Source organism: Cherax quadricarinatus, chromosome 77 (assembly GCF_038502225.1).
Source record: "Cherax quadricarinatus isolate ZL_2023a chromosome 77, ASM3850222v1, whole genome shotgun sequence".
Lineage (NCBI taxonomy): Eukaryota > Metazoa > Arthropoda > Malacostraca > Decapoda > Parastacidae > Cherax > Cherax quadricarinatus.
In genome coordinates, this window is record NC_091368.1 from 19,404,920 (window position 1) to 19,426,386 (window position 21,467).

The following is a 21,467-nucleotide window of genomic DNA, read 5'->3' on the forward strand; positions in this document are numbered from 1 at the left end:
CTTTTCTTGGATTTCTCTCTCAATTTTCTCTCTCAATTCTCTCTCTTTCAAGTCTTTCCTGGATCTTAGCACTAATGAAAGATTCTAAATTTTTCCTTGTTATTCCTAACTTACTTCCAGCGTTCATCCAAAACTGGTATTCCTCCATATTTGCAAGAATAACTTAAACTATCAGGGGAAATGAAACAGGTATTAAAGAAAACGGAGGGTTCAATTCCTGCTGCGCTCAAACTGTAAATAAACCAGAGGGCTCGATCCCTACCTCAATTAAACAATATGTATTAATGAAAACGAAGGGTTCTATGCCGGCTCCGAGCAAACAGTAAGTAGAATGGGGTCCCTTAACCATCCAATCTTCTCACCAACAAATCAAGAGTGTCCTACGACAGTTCCCTTGATAAAATAAAGAGCTCAATGAAACAAATTGTCACTGGAAAATCTCGGGTCCCTAGAGTCTAATCCTCCAAAGTGTTTCAAGCACACACAAAAATAGATGGCAGAATTAACTAGTGTTCCTGCCTTGACTTGACTTACAATAAATTGAGACTATAACAATCACCAAATCTTTTAAATACCTGTACTGTAGTCCTACCATAGAGAATGATTACTCATGGCTGGTGGTAACCGTCTGTGGTATGCGGCGTTGAAGTTCCAATGGTAGATTCGAGATGGAGTTGAATCTTGATTCGATCGAGTTGATCCTGGCAAGGTCGCCACTTGTGAAGGCTTACTCAGCCCTGTAACAACTTCAGACAGTATTACCAAGGCTGGCTCCTCCTCAGGAAAATTAATGAATAGAAAAATAAATAATAATTCACAAAAGATAAACACTTTATTATTTATTAAAGCAAACATAAAACAATAAAACATGAAAGGTATATCCTATTTGAAAGAAAAATGAAAAATGAAATGAATAAAATATTTGAACTCAACGCTAATATATATAGGGGTGTCTGGTGTTGGTGACACTGAGTTTTGTTGAAATCGTAGCAGTTGCTGATGATGGGGGGGGGGTCGCAGGTGTTGGTTACAACCCACTGGTTCGTTCTTCACAGTATATCCGTGAGTATTCTATCCCGATGACAGGAAAGCAGGTTCTTTACCGCTGCAATGATGAGGGGTTACGTCCTGCAATTTCATTGAGGTGCACAGGTAATTAAATCCAAAAAGGGGAAGTCTCAGGACGTTAGTCCATCTCCATCACTTCTACTCGTTGATTGGCAGGTGACCCTCTCTGTCATCCAAGCTGGAAAGATAGACAGGTTACCCACTGCTTAAGAAATCACTCTCCATGGTAAGTACAATACCTAAAAGATGTGGTGGTTATTACAACAGTCAACTTAGAGCAAGACTGAAAGGACTAAGTTTATTATTGGTCAAAAGTGAAGCTTTCAACCAATAAATTCACTAGAATACAAGGCAGGCATGTACTTAAAGTAGTGCTGGGAGCTGTGAGTCTAGTGATTACTGTTTGGACCGGAACCCCACACGTCACCTTTCGGGGGGGGGGAAGAAGGAGGGGAAGGGATACCGGGAGCTAGACTGACCCTACCTTAAGCAGCCGGCAATCAAACTATCACTTTCTGGGTGGGGGGGAAAAAAGGCGGGAATAGTGGGAGCTAGACTTGCCTTACCTTAACAAGTAGCCGGCAATGGAACTATTGTTATTATATACTCCCTCGCTACTCCTATCTATTGAACTTTTCTCTCACAGTGGTTGTGGTGAGGGGGGTTGATGATACACCAGCTTCCTGCTGGGTAGACAAGTTGAGTTCTAGGGTCCTTGGTGTTATTCTTTTCTTGCTGATGATGTTTCTTCTGCGATATCCTTTCATAGCATCACTAAAGTAATCTGCCAGTAATCTGTCTAAACTCATGTCTACCATTACCCAGTTATCTGCCTACACTCATGTCTACTATTACCCAGTAATCTGCCTACACTCATGTCTTCCATTACCTAGTACTCTTACGACAGATGCAAATACACTTATTCAGTACTTAACTTACTATCAAAATGTCCACTATTACCCAGTAAACTGCTTAGTAACATCTACCAGTTGTATCATGATTTGTAGGTGATACTAAAATATGTATGAATGTCACTTCAGTAGAAGATACTGAAAAATTACCGGAAGAAATAAGTAGTGTTTTCCAGTTGGTAGAGGAGAACAGCATGACGTTCAATAGTGATAAGTTCCAGCATAGGAACACTGTGTACAAAATTGAAGAGGATCGTCAAATAAAACGAAAGGAACACTTGAAAGACTAGAATAACTATGTCAGCTGACCTTTCTTTCACAGAACACGATTAAACAAAAGACAAGACAGCCAGAAGGATGACTGGGTGGGTAATGAGAACCCTCAGGGAAAAATGCCAGTGGTGACACTTCTGACATTGCTTGCGCTCCTTTAATTGGAATATTGCTCATTGTTGACGGTCCCGTTGACGGCAGGAGAAATATTTAAGCTATAACAGAGATCGTTTACTGCCCGCATAGAGAAAATGACATTTAAATTACAGGGAACGTCTTAAAGTTTATATATGTATTCATTGGAGAGGAGGAGAGATACATGATGATATGTACCTGGAAAGTACACGAGGGCTTTGTCCCAAATCTGCACACTGCCATAACATACCGAGAAGTGAAAAGCAGGGACTCAATAGGCACAATAAGGGAACATTACATCAACATCCGTAGCCTCAGATTATACTACAACTTACCAGAAGATATCAGAATCACTGCTGGAATAAATGTAGAAGTCTTCAATGAGAAAGTGGACAAGTATCTTCAACAGGTGCCAGATCAACCACACTGTGTTGGATATGTGGGGCAGCTGGCCACCAACAGTAACAGCCTGGTTAACTAGGAAAGCACCATTAGAGCCTAACCCATGGCCGGGCTCCGGGAGTAGAAAGACTCTCGGAACTCATCAAAGGTATATAAAAGGTACAATATACCTAGTACTCTGTCTATAGTCACAATGTTGACCGCTACTGAGTCCTAAACATAGTCACAGGGATGACCATTATTTAGCATCAAGTGGAAGGGGTAGATTGCATACATAGTTAATAATGGGCATAACAAGACTCACGCAGCTACGAGAGAGTAAACCCAGTAGCGGCCAGAAGAGAGTCAGAGCCAGGTTAATAATGGGTATAACAAGACTCACGCAGCTACGAGAGAGTAAACCCAGTAGCGGCCAGCAGAGAGTCAGAGCCAGGAACTAAAAAATGACCTCTACAGCCACAATTAGGTGAGAACAGTTAGGTGAGTACAGTACAGTGCCTATAGGCTCATAGGTTACCCTTACCCAGTACTCTGCCTAGAGACACAAGTTCCACCTTTAACCAGTATTCTGTGGGGGATACTTCACACAGTGTGGGGAGGAGAGGGGTGAGAATGAGGGACACTTCACACTGTGTGGGGAGGAGAGGGGTGAGAGTGGGGGACACTTCACACTGTGTGGGGAGGAGAGGGGTGAGAGTGGGGGACACTTCACACTGTGTGGGGAGGAGAGGGGTGAGAGTGGGGGACACTTCGCACTGTGTGGGGAGGAGAGGGGTGATAGTGGGGGACACTTCACACAGTGTGGGGAGGAGAGGGGTGAGAATGGGGGACACTTCACACTGTGTGGGGAGGAGAGGGGTGAGAGTGGGGGACACTTCACACTGTGTGGGGAGGAGAGGGGTGAGAGTGGGGGACACTTCGCACTGTTTGGGGAGGAGAGGGGTGATAGTGGGAGACACTTCACACAGTGTGGGGAGGAGAGGGGTGAGAATGGGGGACACTTCACACTGTGTGGGGAGGAGAGGGGTGAGAATGGGGGACACTTCACACTGTGTGGGGAGGAGAGGGGTGAGAATGGGGGACACTTCACACTGTGTGGGGAGGAGAGGGGTGAGAGTGGGGGACACTTCACACTGTGTGGGGAGGAGAGGGGTGATAGTGGGGGACACTTCACACTGTGTGGGGAGGAGAGGGGTGATAGTGGGGGACACCTCACACTGTGTGGGAAGGAGAGGGGTGAGAGTGGGGGACATTTCACACTGGGTGGGGAGGAGAGAGGTGATAGTGGGGGACACTTCACACTGTGTGGGGAGGAGAGGGGTGAGAGTGGGGGACACTTCACACTGTGTGGGGAGGAGAGGGGTGAGAGTGAGGGACACTTCACACTGTGTGGGGAGGAGAGGGGTGAGAGTGGGGGACACTTCACACTGTGTGGGGAGGAGAGGGGTGAGAGTGGGGACACTTCGCACTGCGTGGGGAGGAGAGGGGTGAGAGTGGGGGACACTTCACACTGTGTGGGGAGGAGAGGGGTGAGAGTGAGGGACACTTCACACTGTGTGGGGAGGAGAGGGGTGAGAGTGAGGGACACTTCACACTGTGTGGGGAGGAGAGGGGTGAGAGTGAGGGACACTTCACACTGTGTGGGGAGGAGAGGGGTGAGAGTGAGGGACACTTCACACTGTGTGGGGAGGAGAGGGGTGAGAGTGAGGGACACTTCACACTGTGTGGGGAGGAGAGGGGTGAGAGTGAGGGACACTTCACACTGTGTGGGGAGGAGAGGGGTGAGAGTGAGGGACACTTCACACTGTGTGGGGAGGAGAGGGGTGAGAGTGAGGGACACTTCACACTGTGTGGGGAGGAGAGGGGTGAGAGTGAGGGACACTTCACACTGTGTGGGGAGGAGAGGGGTGAGAGTGAGGGACACTTCACACTGTGTGGGGAGGAGAGGGGTGAGAGTGAGGGACACTTCACACTGTGTGGGGAGGAGAGGGGTGAGAGTGAGGGACACTTCACACTGTGTGGGGAGGAGAGGGGTGAGAGTGAGGGACACTTCACACTGAGTGGGGAGGAGAGGGGTGAGAGTGGGGGACACTTCACACTGTGTGGGGAGGAGAGGGGTGAGAGTGAGGGACACTTCACACTGTGTGGGGAGGAGAGGGGTGAGAGTGGGGGACACTTCACACTGTGTGGGGAGGAGAGGGGTGAGAGTGAGGGACACTTCACACTGTGTGGGGAGGAGAGGGGTGAGAGTGGGGGACACTTCACACTGTGTGGGGAGGAGAGGGGTGAGAGTGAGGGACACTTCACACTGTGTGGGGAGGAGAGGGGTGAGAGTGAGGGACACTTCACACTGTGTGGGGAGGAGAGGGGTGAGAGTGAGGGACACTTCACACTGTGTGGGGAGGAGAGGGGTGAGAGTGAGGGACACTTCACACTGTGTGGGGAGGAGAGGGGTGAGAGTGAGGGACACTTCACACTGTGTGGGGAGGAGAGGGGTGAGAGTGGGGGACACTTCACACTGTGTGGGGAAGAGAGGGGTGAGAGTGGGGGACACTTCACACTGTGTGGGGAGGAGAGGGGTGAGAGTGAGGGACACTTCACACTGTGTGGGGAGGAGAGGGGTGAGAGTGAGGGACACTTCACACTGTGTGGGGAGGAGAGGGGTGAGAGTGGGGGACACTTCACACTGTGTGGGGAAGAGAGGGGTGAGAGTGGGGGACACTTCACACTGTGTGGGGAAGAGAGGGGTGAGAGTGGGGGACACTTCACACTGTGTGGGGAGGAGAGGGGTGAGAGTGAGGGACACTTCACACTGTGTGGGGAGGAGAGGGGTGAGAGTGGGGGACACTTCACACTGTGTGGGGAAGAGAGGGGTGAGAGTGGGGGACACTTCACACTGTGTGGGGAGGAGAGGGGTGAGAGTGAGGGACACTTCACACTGTGTGGGGAGGAGAGGGGTGAGAGTGAGGGACACTTCACACTGTGTGGGGAGGAGAGGGGTGAGAGTGGGGGACACTTCACACTGTGTGGGGAAGAGAGGGGTGAGAGTGGGGGACACTTCACACTGTGTGGGGAAGAGAGGGGTGAGAGTGGGGGACACTTCACACTGTGTGGGGAGGAGAGGGGTGAGAGTGAGGGACACTTTTTCCTGTACAATAAACCTGTTAACTTTGTTTTTATTCGTTGAAGACGAATAAATGTAGGAAGTGTTGCTGTACTCAGTGATATTTGAGTTTGTTTCCTCAGTATTCTACGGTTATTTATTTTATCATTAATTATGTTGAGAAGTATTCTCCTGTTCGGTTTATGGCCCTTAAACGTTCTCATTACTAAACATTAGTCACTGGTCATGCGCTAGAGATGTAACTGGAGTTTATCCCCATCCCCCCGCCCCTGAATTTCATGGGGGTGACACCAAAGATGCTGCCCCGGGTGACACCAAAGATGCTGCCCCGGGTGACACCCAAGATTCCACCCCGGGTGACACCAACCCTAGCGACGCCTCTGCCTTCACACAACCCACAAACTATTCTACCCAAAAATTAAGAATTTTAAAATTTATTATTTGCCCAATGTATTATTAAATCTTCCCAAATTCTATTAATTATAAATGGATCTAATTTATTTAAACCAAAGGAAATATTCATATTAATGTCAAAACTGCTTTTTATGAAACAAGATTCGATTATATTCCTGTCGACCATGGACTTGCTTGATACAACTTTTTGAAAATCAATTAGATGGTTAAAGTCTGTCACATGAATAAATAGAGCTATTTAAGCCAAGATCGCAAGTTCTGCCTATTCGGCACGACATATATATATATATATATATATATATATATATATATATATATATATATATATATATATATATATATATATATATGCGCAATAAGATCACAGAAAACAGGTGATTTCAGAATATGCAAAACAACCACTGTGAAAGAATAGAGAAATTCCAAGCGCTTTCGTGACTACTCACATTATCAAGGAACAACAATGAAAGTAATGAACGAACGAACAAACAAGTTCCGGTAAGATCCCAAATTGGATGAGCGAGGAAGACGAGACAGACGAAGAATAGCGCTGGAGAGTGTTCTTAGTCGTAGAAATAGAGCCAGGACTTAACCCAGCAGCGAAGGCGATCGTGGGACAGATATTGAGAAGAGAAATTCAGGCTCTTCCCAAAGAGCACAAACAGTCCCACTGGGACAAACCGATCATGGAAAACATCGCTAACACAATGCTATCCAATGCTTCAGGAAAGGACAAAGCTCGTCTCCTGGCAGTGAAGGCACCACACTCAGGAGATTTCCTGTTAGCTGTTCCTAATTCCTCCCTGGGCACCCGTCTCGACCCACAGGTCATTCGGATTGGTGTTGCTCTTCGCCTAGCCGCCCCCATCCTCACCGAACATAGGTGTATTTGCGGCAGGGCGACAGCTGATCAATTCGGACTTCATGGTCTCGTGTGCCACACAGCAGAAGGGAAGTATGCCAGACATGAGGAGATCAATGACATAATAAAGAGAAGCCTCGCCACAGCCCGTTGCCCAGCTCAACGGGAACCGCAAGTACAAAGGTCTGATGGAAGTCAAAAGCGTCCTGATGGAGCCACTATGCTACCCTGGAAGGATGAAAAGCAGATTGCCTGGGACTACACCTGTGCCACCACATTGGCAGACACCTACTTGCCATACTCCGTAGTGGAAGGGGGTGGAGCTGCCAGCCACAGGGAGACCCAGAAGATCCGAAAATATGAAGGCCTCTATAACTTCATTCCAATAGGGTCGGAGACCCTTGGAGCATGGGGCAAGTGTGCTCTGAAGTTCCTCAAAGAGCTAGGTGAAAAGCTCATCATAGAAACCAAGGACCACAGGGCGACCAGCTTCCTCTTTCAGAGACTGTGTTGCGATCCAGAGAGGAAATGCCTGCAGCATTCTGGGCATGCGGCCCACCGCAGGGGAGCTGGGCGAAGTATTCGAGATGTAGCTCTGAGTTACCTATGTTGTTTTACTTTCTGTTCTATTTTTGTGAATGTTTGGCCAATGTATTTTGTCTTTAAATAAAACATACTTGAAATATAGGGGGTGGTAGGAGAAAATTCTCAAACAGCTTCAGGGAGAACCTTGAGTTTTCCCAGAAGCAAGTTTATTCTTTTCTCTGAGGATGAGGGTCCCCAGGACAGTTCTAGAGGTGGTACCTATATATATATATATATATATATATAATATATATATATATATATATATATATATATATATATATATATATATATATATATAACAGATTTTGCGTTATTTTAATTATATCTAATCTACTATGTTTTATATGTATAGCTCCTTGTATAAAGAAAGCGTTTATCTGACAATGTGATACAGTTGGGTTAACACTTCGAAGCTCATTACTGATCCGGAATGACACTTTGATATAATCATTAAGATTCTCTTCCAACTGTGTTGGAAATAATGTTTTATATACTTGTGAGAAATTATGTGTATGAAGTTTACAGGCAGAGTACTTCACTGCTGCAAACAATCTGTGGAGAGAACATCTAAAACAGACACGACACTGATATTAGTTGTACCTCTGAGACAGGTGGCACTTGAGGTGCAGTGAGCCACAGTGATGCACCTCCTGCCATAACACACTCAGAACAAGTTGCACCTACAATATATGAACAATTATAATGTTTAAAAAGAAAAAAAAGTTAACATTGGTTACTCATTCTCATTTCCAACTTTTGTCACTGATAGTGCGCAGTGGTAATACTTAAAAGCATTCGTCACAGGGTGGACGGTCTCAAGGTGGACTGTTCCACTCACCCACTAACACCTCTCTTCACTATACCTGAATTGGTCCTCCCAGCACCTGAACAAATCTCCATTATTTCTCTGAACACTTTACTACATACGGTCATATATTCTTTACATGTACGACAAATAGATGCTGTATATATTTGTCGCTTTTTCTGAGAAAATAAAACCTATAAAGTGTTGCAGTGTATTTATTGTGTGTGGAGACTTTACTGACATTTGTGAGTAACACCTGTTCATGGTGGTGCTATAAAACATTGGAAAACTATATTTCGTGGTGAGCCAAAAACAATTTATTATTGAAATAAAATGTTCTGTATGCCTTTTTTCTCTCTCTCCTTTCACCTGGACATTACACAAAATTCGAAGTGTGGTAAAGTCAAAGTGCTAGTGTGTCATGTGGTCACCTGGGAACAACATAAAAGTATTATAAGTAGTAGTAGCAGCAGAGTATCATTATTATTGTGTATATAGAATGTTGATACTATTCTGAAGTCTCTAAGTACCGACTGCAGCTTGACTTAGATTAATATGATGGCGTGTTATAAAAGTATGTTATGATATACCAGATTAGTAATATGATCGTATGTTATGAAGTATATTTAGATATACCATGTTATATATGTCACGTGTTGCCATGTGCCACTGAGAGACAGGAAGGTCTCAAGGTTTTCCCAAAGTCTTGTTGCTTGGTGCTAATATTCCCACAACACTGCAAATATCTCAGTATCGTAACCTTGAGACTACTTTTAAATCTGTTCTGTTTGTAAATTATCAAACAGTTGATACAAAAGAAAATCATATTTAATTAACGATACTTAGGTTAGGCTCATCTTCTTTTGTATTCACTATGATACTTTAATTTATATTTGATGTATGGTAAACAGAGTCCACCTAAGACTAATTAAAATATCTTAAAAACTGCGTGACTAACTGCGTCACTTGTATCTTTTCTGTGGATAATTCTGGGTTAATATTCACCTCTGAAAACTTAGCAGCTGCATTTAAGGTGGTTCAAGGTGGACTATCGTCTAAGTTCTGACCTGAAATATCCGAGTTTTTTCCGCATATACTAACCTGGTATCCTGTAACCTACCTAATGATTTAAGATCCTCGACAAACGTATTTAAACAATATCTTGTTAATTCTGCTGAGATATTTTTTAAGCACATTTATATGGCATGTCTTACATCGATCATTAACGTTAATTACATAATCCACATTAAAAGAAATCTTGACTACTTTATCAAGTCCTCACCAAGAAGCTAATAATTTAATTAGTTTAGTAATATCACTGGTACTTCATACCTTACCTTGAAGTTACGTTTCCGAAATCTGAGTTATAACCTAAAATATCTCTTCAGGTCTGTATTTTCAAATCTAAAAGAAATTAAGAAATCGTTTTCATTTCAAGTGTGGTTAAAGGATATATATATATAAGGTACTTTTGCTTGTAACAATGAAAGGAGAGAGTTGTGTGTGTGTTTGTATGAATGTACGTATATGTTTGATACAGAGGATTGTGTGTTGCCAAATTTTTTCGTGTATGTGTAAATATGATGTTTATATGTGGAAATGCTGAACTGTGTGTGTGTGTGTGTGTGTGTGTGTGTGTGTGTGTGTGTGTGTGTGTGTGTGTGTGTGTGTGTGAGGGTATATACGCAGAAGAGTGTGCACTTGTGAACCTTTGCGTACTGTGTAGAAACAAGCAAAAAAAAAGCAACTTGTAGGACACTAATATATATACCAAAAAACGTTGACAATCACACTCAAACAGCTAAATAATAAAAATTAATAATGTGGGTGTAACATGAAATATAAATAGAAGTGGCCAGTGTTTGTTGGGCGTGCTAGGTGAGTGACGTCTCTCTCACTGGTAAAATTACCTACAATATGTTAAGTAAAAGGACACAAATGCATCTAATGTGACATTTTATTGTTGATAGCGAAACATTGCCACAGTATAATGTCACATTAGGTGCATTTGTGTCCTTTTACTTAACATCTCATGTACGTATTCTACGATCACGTCTCTCCAGGTTGGTGTTATTACTAGGCGCAGATTTCTGCGTGTTCTCCACTGTAATAACTTTTATTGGTTCTTGTTGTGTTGTCATGTCCTTGTATTGTTCTGTAATCATTGTGTTCTTGCCATGTCTTCCTCTTACTGTCGAATATAAATTCACTGTGTTGTCTAATATATAATCACTGTGTTGTTGCCATGTCCATATACTGTTTTGTGTTGTTGCCATGTCCATATACTGTTGTGTTGTTGCCATGTCCATATACTGTTTTGTGTTGTTGCCATGTCCATATACTGTTTTGTGTTGTTGCCATGTCCATATACTGTTGTGTTGTTGCCATGTCCATATACTGTTTTGTGTTGTTGCCATGTCCATATACTGTTTTGTGTTGTTGTCATGTCCATATACTGTTGTGTTGTTGTCATGTCCATATACTGTTTTATGTTGTTGCCATGTCCATATACTGTTGTGTTGTTGCCATGTCCATATACTGTTTTGTGTTGTTGCCATGTCCATATACTGTTTTGTGTTGTTGCCATGTCCATATACTGTTTTGTGTTGTTGTCATGTCCATATACTGTTGTGTTGTTGCCATGTCCATATACTGTTTTGTGTTGTTGTCATGTCCATATACTGTTGTGTTGTTGCCATGTCCATATACTGTTGTGTTGTTGCCATGTTCATATACTGTTGTGTTGTTGTCATGTCCATATACTGTTTTGTGTTGTTGCCATGTCCATATACTGTTGTGTTGTTGCCATGTCCATATACTGTTGTGTTGTTGCCATGTCCATATACTGTTGTGTTGTTGTCATGTCCATATACTGTTTTGTGTTGTTGTCATGTCCATATACTGTTGTGTTGTTGCCATGTCCATATACTGTTGTGTTGTTGCCATGTCCATATACTGTTTTGTGTTGTTGCCATGTCCATATACTGTTTTGTGTTGTTGCCATGTCCATATACTGTTTTGTGTTGTTGTCATGTCCATATACTGTTTTGTGTTGTTGTCATGTCCATATACTGTTTTGTGTTGTTGCCATGTCCATATACTGTTTTGTGTTGTTGCCATGTCCATATACTGTTTTGTGTTGTTGTCATGTCCATATACTGTTTTGTGTTGTTGTCATGTCCATATACTGTTTTGTGTTGTTGCCATGTCCATATACTGTTTTGTGTTGTTGCCATGTCCATATACTGTTTTGTGTTGTTGCCATGTCCATATACTGTTTTGTGTTGTTGCCATGTCCATATACTGTTTTGTGTTGTTGTCATGTCCATATACTGTTGTGTTGTTGTCATGTCCATATACTGTTTTGTGTTGTTGTCATGTCCATATACTGTTTTGTGTTGTTGCCATGTCCATATACTGTTTTGTGTTGTTGCCATGTCCATATACTGTTTTGTGTTGTTGTCATGTCCATATACTGTTGTGTTGTTGTCATGTCCATATACTGTTTTGTGTTGTTGCCATGTCCATATACTGTTGTGTTGTTGTCATGTCCATATACTGTTTTGTGTTGTTGTCATGTCCATATACTGTTGTGTTGTTGCCATGTCCATATACTGTTTTGTGTTGTTGTCATGTCCATATACTGTTTTGTGTTGTTGCCATGTCCATATACTGTTGTGTTGTTGCCATGTCCATATACTGTTTTGTGTTGTTGTCATGTCCATATACTGTTTTGTGTTGTTGTCATGTCCATATACTGTTTTGTGTTGTTGCCATGTCCATATACTGTTTTGTGTTGTCATGTCCATATACTGTTTTGTGTTGTTGTCATGTCCATATACTGTTTTGTGTTGTTGTCATGTCCATATACTGTTTTGTGTTGTTGTCATGTCCATATACTGTTTTGTGTTGTTGTCATGTCCATATACTGTTGTGTTGTTGTCATGTCCATATACTGTTTTGTGTTGTTGCCATGTCCATATACTGTTTTGTGTTGTTGTCATGTCCATATACTGTTTTGTGTTGTTGCCATGTCCATATACTGTTTTGTGTTGTTGCCATGTCCATATACTGTTTTGTGTTGTTGTCATGTCCATATACTGTTTTGTGTTGTTGCCATGTCCATATACTGTTTTGTGTTGTTGCCATGTCCATATACTGTTTTGTGTTGTTGTCATGTCCATATACTGTTTTGTGTTGTTGCCATGTCCAAATACTGTTGTGTTGTTGTCATGTCCATATACTGTTTTGTGTTGTTGTCATGTCCATATACTGTTGTGTTGTTGTCATGTCCATATACTGTTTTGTGTTGTTGTCATGTCCATATACTGTTTTGTGTTGTTGTCATGTCCATATACTGTTGTGTTGTTGCCATGTCCATATACTGTTTTGTGTTGTTGTCATGTCCATATACTGTTTTGTGTTGTTGTCATGTCCATATACTGTTTTGTGTTGTTGCCATGTCCATATACTGTTTTGTGTTGTTGTCATGTCCATAAACTGTTTTGTGTTGTTGTCATGTCCATATACTGTTTTGTGTTGTTGTCATGTCCATATACTGTTTTGTGTTGTTGTCATGTCCATATACTGTTGTGTTGTTGCCATGTCCATATACTGTTTTGTGTTGTTGTCATGTCCATATACTGTTTTGTGTTGTTGTCATGTCCATATACTGTTTTGTGTTGTTGTCATGTCCATATACTGTTTTGTGTTGTTATCATGTCCATATACTGTTTTGTGTTGTTGTCATGACCATATACTGTTTTGTGTTGTTGTCATGTCCATATACTGTTTTGTGTTGTTGCCATGTCCATATACTGTTGTGTTGTTGCCATGTCCATATACTGTTTTGTGTTGTTGCCATGTCCATATACTGTTTTGTGTTGTTGTCATGTCCATATACTGTTGTGTTGTTGTCATGTCCATATACTGTTTTGTGTTGTTGCCATGTCCATATACTGTTTTGTGTTGTTGTCATGTCCATATACTGTTTTGTGTTGTTGCCATGTCCATATACTGTTTTGTGTTGTTGCCATGTCCATATACTGTTTTGTGTTGTTGTCATGTCCATTTACTGTTTTGTGTTGTTGTCATGTCCATATACTGTTTTGTGTTGTTGTCATGTCCATATACTGTTTTGTGTTGTTGTCATGTCCATATACTGTTGTGTTGTTGTCATGTCCATATACTGTTGTGTTGTTGTCATGTCCATATACTGTTTTGTGTTGTTGTCATGTCCATATACTGTTTTGTGTTGTTGTCATGTCCATATACTGTTTTGTGTTGTTGTCATGTCCATATACTGTTTTGTGTTGTTGTCATGTCCATATACTGTTTTGTGTTGTTGTCATGTCCATATACTGTTTTGTGTTGTTGTCATGTCCATATACTGTTTTGTGTTGGTGCCATGTCCATATACTGTTGTGTTGTTGCCATGTCCATATACTGTTTTGTGTTGTTGCCATGTCCATATACTGTTTTGTGTTGTTGTCATGTCCATATACTGTTTTGTGTTGTTGTCATGTCCATATACTGCTTTGTGTTGTTGCCATGTCCATATACTGTTTTGTGTTGTTGTCATGTCCATATACTGTTTTGTGTTGTTGCCATGTCCATATACTGTTTTGTGTTGTTGCCATGTCCATATACTGTTGTGTTGTTGTCATGTCCATATACTGTTTTGTGTTGTTGCCATGTCCATATACTGTTTTGTGTTGTTGCCATGTCCATATACTGTTTTGTGTTGTTGTCATGTCCATATACTGTTTTGTGTTGTTGTCATGTCCATATACTGTTTTGTGTTGTTGCCATGTCCATATACTGTTTTGTGTTGTCATGTCCATATACTGTTTTGTGTTGTTGTCATGTCCATATACTGTTTTGTGTTGTTGTCATGTCCATATACTGTTTTGTGTTGTTGTCATGTCCATATACTGTTTTGTGTTGTTGTCATGTCCATATACTGTTGTGTTGTTGTCATGTCCATATACTGTTTTGTGTTGTTGCCATGTCCATATACTGTTTTGTGTTGTTGTCATGTCCATATACTGTTTTGTGTTGTTGCCATGTCCATATACTGTTTTGTGTTGTTGCCATGTCCATATACTGTTTTGTGTTGTTGTCATGTCCATATACTGTTTTGTGTTGTTGCCATGTCCATATACTGTTTTGTGTTGTTGCCATGTCCATATACTGTTTTGTGTTGTTGTCATGTCCATATACTGTTTTGTGTTGTTGCCATGTCCAAATACTGTTGTGTTGTTGTCATGTCCATATACTGTTTTGTGTTGTTGTCATGTCCATATACTGTTGTGTTGTTGTCATGTCCATATACTGTTTTGTGTTGTTGTCATGTCCATATACTGTTTTGTGTTGTTGTCATGTCCATATACTGTTGTGTTGTTGCCATGTCCATATACTGTTTTGTGTTGTTGTCATGTCCATATACTGTTTTGTGTTGTTGTCATGTCCATATACTGTTTTGTGTTGTTGCCATGTCCATATACTGTTTTGTGTTGTTGTCATGTCCATAAACTGTTTTGTGTTGTTGTCATGTCCATATACTGTTTTGTGTTGTTGCATGTCCATATACTGTTTTGTGTTGCTGTCATGTCCATATACTGTTTTGTGTTGTTGTCATGTCCATATACTGTTTTGTGTTGTTGTCATGTCCATATACTGTTTTGTGTTGTTATCATGTCCATATACTGTTTTGTGTTGTTGTCATGACCATATACTGTTTTGTGTTGTTGTCATGTCCATATACTGTTTTGTGTTGTTGCCATGTCCATATACTGTTGTGTTGTTGCCATGTCCATATACTGTTTTGTGTTGTTGCCATGTCCATATACTGTTTTGTGTTGTTGTCATGTCCATATACTGTTGTGTTGTTGTCATGTCCATATACTGTTTTGTGTTGTTGCCATGTCCATATACTGTTTTGTGTTGTTGTCATGTCCATATACTGTTTTGTGTTGTTGCCATGTCCATATACTGTTTTGTGTTGTTGCCATGTCCATATACTGTTTTGTGTTGTTGTCATGTCCATTTACTGTTTTGTGTTGTTGTCATGTCCATATACTGTTTTGTGTTGTTGTCATGTCCATATACTGTTTTGTGTTGTTGTCATGTCCATATACTGTTGTGTTGTTGTCATGTCCATATACTGTTGTGTTGTTGTCATGTCCATATACTGTTTTGTGTTGTTGTCATGTCCATATACTGTTTTGTGTTGTTGTCATGTCCATATACTGTTTTGTGTTGTTGTCATGTCCATATACTGTTTTGTGTTGTTGTCATGTCCATATACTGTTTTGTGTTGTTGTCATGTCCATATACTGTTTTGTGTTGTTGTCATGTCCATATACTGTTTTGTGTTGGTGCCATGTCCATATACTGTTGTGTTGTTGCCATGTCCATATACTGTTTTGTGTTGTTGCCATGTCCATATACTGTTTTGTGTTGTTGTCATGTCCATATACTGTTTTGTGTTGTTGTCATGTCCATATACTGTTTTGTGTTGTTGCCATGTCCATATACTGTTTTGTGTTGTTGTCATGTCCATATACTGTTTTGTGTTGTTGCCATGTCCATATACTGTTTTGTGTTGTTGCCATGTCCATATACTGTTGTGTTGTTGTCATGTCCATATACTGTTTTGTGTTGTTGCCATGTCCATATACTGTTTTGTGTTGTTGCCATGTCCATATACTGTTTTGTGTTGTTGTCATGTCCATATACTGTTTTGTGTTGTTGTCATGTCCATATACTGTTTTGTGTTGTTGTCATGTCCATATACTGTTTTGTGTTGTTGTCATGTCCATATACTGTTTTGTGTTGTTGTCATGTCCATATACTGCTGTGTTGTTGTCATGTCAATATACTGCTGTGTTGTTGTCATGTCCATATACTGTTTTGTGTTGTTTTCATGTCCATATACTGCTGTGTGTTGTCATAAACTTGCGTTGTCATATCATTGTATTGTCATAGCATTGTATTGTCATATCATTGTATTGTCATATTGTATTGTCATATCATTGTATTGTCATATCATTGCATTGTCATATCATTGTTTTGTCATATCATTGTATTGTCATATCATTGCATTGTCATATCATTGCATTGTCATATCATTGTATTGTTGTCATATCATTGTATTGTTGTCATATCATTGTATTGTCATATTGTATTGTCATATCATTGTATTGTTGTCATATCATTGTGTTGTTGTTGTGTGGGGTGGGATTGCTGATCTCTGGGGAAGTGTTGAATGATAAATGAGTGGACGAGGATGGTCACCTGACACCATGAACCTGAGTGAGGCATTCATGATGGTCTTTCTCTCAGAACTTTAAGAACTACGTGACCTTATACTTCATCAGTCCATCACCCTCACCACCAGTCCACCCTCACCAGTCCATCACCCTAACCACCAGTCCACCCTAACCAGTCCATCACCCTAGCCACCAGTCCATCACCCTTACCAGTCCATCATCCTCACCACCAGTCCATCACCCTAGCCACCAGTCCATCACCCTTACTAGTCCATCATCCTCACCACCAGTCCATCATCCTCACCACAAGTTCATCACCCTCACCAACAGTCCATCACCCTCACCAACAGTCCATCATCCTCACCAAAAGTCCATCATCTTCACCAAAAGCCCATTATCCTCACCACCAGTCCATCATCCTCACCACAAGTCCATCATCCTCACCACAAGTCCATCACCCTCACCAACAGTCCATCACCCTCACCAACAGTCCACCACCCTCACCAACAGTCCATCACCCTCACCAACAGTCCAACAGCCTCACCAACAGTCCATCAGCCTCACCAACAGTCCATCAGCCTCACCAACAGTCCATCAGCCTCACCAACAGTCCATCAGCCTCACCAACAGTCCATCACCCTCACCAACAGTCCATCACCCTCACCACCAGTCCATCACCCTCACCAACAGTCCATCACCCTCACCAACAGTCCATCACCCTCACCACCAGTCCATCACCCTCACCAACAGTCCATCACCCTCACCACCAGTCCATCACCCTCACCAACAGTCCATCACCCTCACCAACAGTCCATCACCCTCTCCACCAGTCCATCACCCTCACCAACAGTCCATCACCCTCACCACCAGTCCATCACCCTCACCAACAGTCCATCACCCTCACCACCAGTCCATCACCCTCACCAACAGTCCATCACCCTCACCACCAGTCCATCACCCTCACCACCAGTCCATCACCCTCACCAACAGTCCATCACCCTCACCAACAGTCCATCACCCTCACCACCAGTCCATCACCCTCACCACCAGTCCATCACCCTCACCACCAGTCCATCACCCTCACCAACAGTCCATCATCCTCACCAACAGTCCATCATCCTCACCAACAGTCCATCGTCCTCACCAACAGTCCATCATCCTCACCAACAGTCCATCGTCCTCACCAACAGTCCATCATCCTCACCAACAGTCCATCATCCTCACCAACAGTCCATCATCCTCACCAACAGTCCATCGTCCTCACCAACAGTCAGTCACTCACCACCAGTCCATCACCCTCACCAACAGTCCATCACCCTCACCACCAGTCCATCACCCTCACCACCAGTCCATCACCCTCACCACCAGTCCATCACCCTCACCAACAGTCCATCACCCTCACCAACAGTCCATCACCCTCACCACCAGTCCATCACCCTCACCACCAGTCCATCACCCTCACCACCAGTCCATCACCCTCACCACCAGTCCATCACCCTCACCAACAGTCCATCACCCTCACCAACAGTCCATCACCCTCACCAACAGTCCATCAGCCTCACCAACAGTCCATCAGCCTCACCAACAGTCCATCACCCTCACCAACAGTCCATCACCCTCTCCACCAGTCAGTCACTCACCACCAGTCCATCACCCTCACCAACAGTCCATCACCCTCACCAACAGTCCATCACCCTCTCCACCAGTCAGTCACTCACCACCAGTCCATCACCCTCACCAACAGTCCATCACCCTCACCAACAGCCCATCAGCCTCACCAACAGTCCATCACCCTCACCAACAGTCCATCACCCTCTCCACCAGTCAGTCACTCACCACCAGTCCATCACCCTCACCACCAGTCCATCACCCTCACCACCAGTCCATCACCCTCACCAACAGTCCATCACCCTCACCAACAGCCCATCAGCCTCACCAACAGTCCATCACCCTCACCAACAGTCCATCACCCTCTCCACCAGTCAGTCACTCACCACCAGTCCATCACCCTCACCACCAGTCCATCACCCTCACAACCAGTTCCCACAAGTCTACTACATACAGGATGGTTGACAAAACACTTCTTCAATATTTGCGTATCTTTCTTCTGGAAAACTTTCCAGAATGAAGATACCCTAATGTAGCTACAGTGTCTTACAGTAATATCTGATTTTTACAAGCATCTATACAAACCAAAGTATTGTACGGATGTTAATGGAACCTCTCCGTTTCATCTCCACTTGATCTCCCATGCTTATTATCTCTCTGTATTCACTCTCTAGTAGCTTCCCTTAATTAATTAACTTCCTCTGTATGTCCATCCAGCATTTTACTTTTCTCTTCCGTCTTGGTAAGTTGCGACGATTCATGTTTGTTGTTCTCCACTTCAGTGTTATGACTCAGTCACCTATGGCTTCATGCTCAAACTTTCTGATTTCTATTTTCATTCTCATGTTATTGTATTAGAATGATAATTGTCGAAATACAGCAGTTCTGGAGAAAGGTGTACAGGGTACGTGTGCGTCTTGTGTGTGTGTACTCACCTATTTGTGGTTGCAGAGGTAGAGTAATAGCTCCTGGCCCCGACTCCTCACTGATTGCTGGTAGGTCTTCTCTCTCCCTGCTCCACGAGCTTTTCTAAACCTCGTCTTAAAACTATGAATGGTTCCTGCCTCCACTACGTCACTTTCTAGGCTATTCCACTTCGTGACAACTCTGTGACTGAAGAAATAATTCCTGACCCTCTTGTTCTCCAGTGTCGTCAGGCCGACTGCCCTCAGCCTTCCTTCGAAGGACAATCTCTCTACTTCTGGGACTAGTCTTGTTGCGAACCTTTGCACTTTCTCTAATTTCTTGACGTGCGTGACCAGGTGTGGATTCCAAACTGGTGCTGCATACTTCAGTATGGGCCTGACGTAAATGGTATACAGAATCTTGACCGATTCCTTGCTAAGGTATTGGAACGCTTTTCTAAGGTTTGTCAGACGCCCGTATGCTGCAGCATTTATCTGACTGATGTGCGCCTCAGGAGATGTGCTCAATATTATACTCACCCTAAGATTTTTTTCCTTTAGCGTGGTTTGCAGTCTTTGGCCACCTAGACTATTCTCTGCTGTCTTCTTTGCAGTTCCTCGATCTTCCTGACTCTGCATTTGGCGGGGTTAAATTCAAGGAGCCAGTTGCTAGACCAGGCTTGTAGCCTGTCCAGGTGTCTTTGTAGTCCTACCTGATCCTCGACTGATTTAATTCTTCTCATTAACTTCACATCATCTGCAAACAGAGACACTTCTGAGTCTATCCCTTCCGTCATGTCATTCACATATACCAAAAACAGCACAGGTTCTAGGACTGACCCCTGTGGAACCCCGTTCGTCACAGGGGCTCACTCTAATACCTCGTCACGTACCATGACTCGTTGTTGCCTCCCTGTCAGATATTCTCTGATCCATTGCAGTGCCTCTCCTGTTATGCATGCCTGATCCTCTAACTTTTGAAATAACCTGGGGGAAGGAAACTGTGTCGAAGGCCTTTAGGCAGTCCACGAAAATGCAGTCTATCCACTCCTTACCCTCGTGTCTTGCTTCTGTTGCCCTGTCATAAAACTCCAGTAGGTCTGTGACACAGGATTTTCCTTCCTTGAAACTGTGCTGGTTGTCGTTTATAAGCTTCAGTCTTTCTAGGTGCTCCACCACTCTCCTCCTGATCTTCTCTTTGACTTTGTATACTATACACATCAGTGACACAGGTCTGTAGTTTAATGCTTCGTGTCTGTCTACTTTTTTAAAAAATTGGGACTACATTTGTCATCTTGCATACCACACGTAGTTGCCCAGTTTCAATGGATGTGTTGAAGATTTTTGTTAGTGGCACACACAGCATTTCCGCTCCCTCTCTAAGAACCGATGGAGAGATGTTGTCTTGTCCACCGCCTTTGAGGTATCAAGTTCACATAGCAGCTTCTTCACCTCCTCGGTTGTGTGTATTTCATCCAGCACTTGTTGGTGTACCTCCCTATTCTGAATTCCTGGAGTCCTTCTTGTCTCCACTGTAAATACTTCTTTAAATCTCATGTTGATCTCACATACCTCTTGGTCGTTTCTTGTGAACTCCCCACCTTTCTTCCTCAGCATGATTACCTAGCCCTTGACTGTTGTTTTCCTCCTGATGTGGCTATACAACAGCTTCAGGCCAGACTTGACTTTCGATGCTATGTCATTTTCGTATTGTTGCTGAGCCTCCCTTCTTATCTGTGCAAATTCGTTTCTGGCTCTTTGGATAATCTCTCTATTTTCCTGGGTCTTTTTTTCTTCTGTACTTTTCCTTTGGGTGAACCAAGGACTCGTTCTGGTCTTCCCATTATTTCTGCTTCCCTTTGGAACAAACCTCTCCTCTGCCTCCTTGCATTTTGTTGTCACATAGTCCATCATTTCTTTTACTGGTTTTCCTGCCAATTCTCTCTCCCACTGAGCGTCTTGCAGAAAGTTCCTCATTCCTGTGTAGTTCCCCCTTTTGTAGTTTGGTTTTCCCGTCCTATTACTGCTACCCTCTCCATTGTTGCTCAATTATGTAAGCAAAGCACAGAACTACATGGTCACTAGCTCCAAGGGGCCTT